This window comes from Pleurodeles waltl, chromosome 12 (assembly GCF_031143425.1).
Source record: "Pleurodeles waltl isolate 20211129_DDA chromosome 12, aPleWal1.hap1.20221129, whole genome shotgun sequence".
Lineage (NCBI taxonomy): Eukaryota > Metazoa > Chordata > Amphibia > Caudata > Salamandridae > Pleurodeles > Pleurodeles waltl.
In genome coordinates this window covers 668,330,233-668,334,181 of record NC_090451.1, presented here as the reverse complement: position 1 = coordinate 668,334,181, position 3,949 = coordinate 668,330,233, and positions in this window count along the sequence as shown.

Genomic DNA, 3,949 nt, shown 5'->3' with positions numbered 1-3,949 from the left:
CACCCCCAGTATTCATGGAATGTACACCATTACACTAGGGTCAATATTTTACCAGGGGTGGGCATCATGCTATTGATGCTCACAAATTTCCAGAAGTACCACCATTGTGCATAGACCGGCATTTGACCAAGGGTAGGAAATAATTATTGGATGCTAACAGTTTGCGACTAGCTACCACAGTTTTCTGGAGTTCAGCACTGTACTAGTAGTTGGCAATACACGTCTTACCATGCATGCCCACAAGCTCCCCAAAATTACCATTACTCTGGTGTTGCAGCATTTCTTTTTAATGAGAGGCATCATCCAATTGGCGCCCACAAATTGCAATGAATTATTACCTTTAGGAGAGGGTATGCCTTTTATCAGGCATAAGAAATTGGTACCTTAAACTATTTTCAACGAGGTGCTTTTTTGATAAATGAAACAGTAGAGTAAGCCGAATATCCAGAAAACATTGGAGTTAGCAGTCAGGTTCTCTTAAGTGAACATTTTTATGATCAAAATGTGACTCAGTTACCATGGCATTATTTCAGAATGTCTTTTTTGTTTCTACTGATGTAAAGAAACACAGTAAAATAGTATATTTTTTCTTAAGGATACTATGTTTGTTACAGGCACATTTTGGCCTTTCTATGTATGTGGCAGATAAGATCAAACCGACAATGCAGAGTTTTAATGATTTATTTGGCGATCACAAAAAGTGGTTGTGTTTTGTGGTTGTTACGGGGTAGATGTTTACTGTGGGGTCATGCCTCGCTGGTGTGGCCATGTAGTAATCTAGAGCTGGTTCAGCTTCTAGACATGTCCTGATCAATTTTTAATCAGAATGTTGAGTGGTAACAGAAAGAGAGAGACTGTTCACATGTGGCTTTCCAGTTCAAAGTCTCAAAGGCTTTCAAGACATCATCGCTACAAGTTCCCCGGGTGGAGACAGTAGCAGGTCCGGTGCTATCTCTCCTAAATGTCGTATCTCTATATGCGATCTAAGAACCGAGGCAAGGCAAATGTTATTCAACAATTACATGGACTGATAGGTTCCCTGATGCATGTGCTTATATATATGCGCAAAAATACCAAGCAGGGTTTCACCAACACGTGATCGTTTGACATCCGTCATAGTCAATTGGCCCTTGTGGACAATGTTCACCAAAACTACCTGCACAGGAACTCAAACATGTTTGCCGCTCTCTGCAGCAACTCCCATTGCTATTAAAAATGGTTCTTCTTTCACTTGGCCAATAAACTAGGCCATTATCCCTTCAATTTGGTAAGCTCAACATCACCCTATAATTTATTTTGTAGTGTCACTCTGTTATTTATGCCTAATACTTCTATCATGATCATGGTGGGCTCCAGTTAGAACGATTTCGCTCTGCGGTCTTTAGAGCACATGATTGCAATGTTACTGAGATTCAGAGAAATATATACTTTGTATGGGCAGGATCCAGTATAGACACCACCACTGATGTCTCATTATGGTGTTTGGAAATCACCTCAGTAGCATCAGAAGACCTCGCCTTTCAGGGTATTGTTGAACCAGCAGTAAGTATAGATTCCATCTAGGAGCAACAGTGGTGCGGTCTATCAGAGGGAGCATTACATGATGCTTGCAGAGGAGCAAAAGTGGAGAAACCCATTGGAGGCACTGTTAAATTACAGAGCAGTATTAAGAAGAGGTTGTCCAAGAGAGACTTGGTACAACTCAAAGGAAGAACTGTTAACATACCATGGTGTGTTGTATGGTCTTTACCCAGGAGTTATAGAGGAACAATCCACTTGAGGCATTCTTAAACCAGCAGGAAGAGTCATATTGTGCTTACTCAGGAAACACAGGGAAGCAACACATTGGAGGCACTGTTAAACCACCACAGAGCATTGTGAGGCACAAATCCAAGAGTGAAAGAGGATCAACCCATTGGAAACACAGTTAACCCATTAGGGAGTGCTGTATAGAATCTACTCGATAATTAAATTAAACAGCCAACTGGAGGCGCTTTTAAACGACCTAGAAGTAGTATAATGTGCTTGCCAAGGAAGGACAGCTGAACACAGCACTGAAACACTGTTAAACCACCAAGGAATATTATACAGTGGTTTTCCAAAAAAGACATTAGCTAACTCAAAGGGGGCACTATTTAAGCACCATAGTATGTTATTTGGTGTTTACCCATGAGTAACAGCAGTACAACTCATTGGAAGTACTGTTAAACAACCAGGGAGTGTTTTTATTGGGCTTGTCCAGTGGAGACTCATTGGTGTAACCCGCAGGATATTTAGGTAATCCACCTTGCTGTATAGTGTTTGAAGCAACCTATTGTAGACACTGTTAAACCAGCAGGCAGTATTAGCTGATTCATTCCCAGGGGCAATATTGGTGCAACCCATTGGAGGTGCTGTTAAAACAACAGGAAGTGTTATATGAAATCAATTCAGGAGTGACAAAATGGAGCAAACCCGTTCAGAGACTGCTAAACCACCAAAAAGCATTATATGGAATCTAGCCAGCAGGGAGTATTATATCGTGCTTTCCAATGCGGTATCCCTGTACAACACATTGCAAGCACTGGTAAGTCATCAGGAATATTAAATGGGATCTACCTGGGATTGACAGAGGGGCTCTAGGGGTTAAATCAGGGACATTAGAAGAGAAGGGATAAGGCAGAGGTTCTGGTTGCAGCACCCTCCCTCCCCCCATCAAGGAAGTTGTCTTTCTGCCCCTTAAATGGACTGCTCAGCTGGTAGTCCTGGGAAAAGGGTTGAGCAAGGCATGTTATAGTCGGACATCTTGGAGTGATGGCACTCATCAAATCACAGGTCCAAAGCTTTGCTCTAAACAATTGTTAAGGTGTGAGGGACAGAGGAAATACGTTTATTAGGTGGACGTTGGGAACCAGAATAGGAAGTGCCTAGATAGTATAATAAAAAACTGACGAGACACTGGAAAAAATACACAAAACATGTCAGAGCCAAAATCATAGTAGGTTGCGGAAAGGGACTTCCCCAGTTCATTTGATGATGGACAGTCAGATATGCTCATCTGTTGAGTATATCCTTGCTGACTGCTAAGAAAACCAATGTCACTGTCATTGTAGTTGACTGTGTCACTTGTTGCTTTGTTGCTGTTGCAGTAGGACTAAGAGGTAGTAGTGGGTAGCAAAGGCATTGGGTAAGGGCACACTGTAACATTACAATAATTTTAAAAACTTTTCCTATTATTTTCAAGCAACGGGTTAAATAGGTACCATCATTGTGACCTGAATAGGGATGAGTGATTATTTCTGCTAGTTAATTGGACATCTAAAGGACTAAATGATACTGTCAGGATACCAAAGAGACCGCTTCTTTTAATATGCAGTTTATTGAAGTACCCTGTCTCTTTGGGGAAAAGGTGACACTAATGTTAAACCATTCTTAAAGCTTGGGAGATGGGCCAGGGACCCACACAAGACCATTCTTATCCAAATCAATGCATCACAATGGACATTGAAAAAGCTAGAGTTAGTGCACGCTGCCATGTGCTGGTTAACAAGTATCTCTTCAGCCTGTCTACGCATGAGCTAGATCTGCTCTCATTTCAACGAGCACTGGCGAGAGTTGTATTTAAGACCAGACATAGACAGTTCATTCCAACGAGGTGGTGCATCAGTCATAAGACACAGGCAGACGGCTAGAACACTTAAGTGTTGCAGTGCATGATACATCAGATATAGGCAAATGACTCCATTGTAGCCATGAATAGCATTTCTCCCAGCAATAAGAGTAGCCATCAAGTGATCCCCAGGACCAGAATAGACAGTACAGAACAGATTACCCTTTAAAGTGAAAATGTGTTTTTTAGCAGTAGAGATCGGAGAAGTATCTGCAGCAGGATCCTTGTGAATCTTTCTGCTAGGCCCACCATCGACGTATCGCTAGTCGACAGGCGAGCAATCAAGGAGGCATAGGTGCG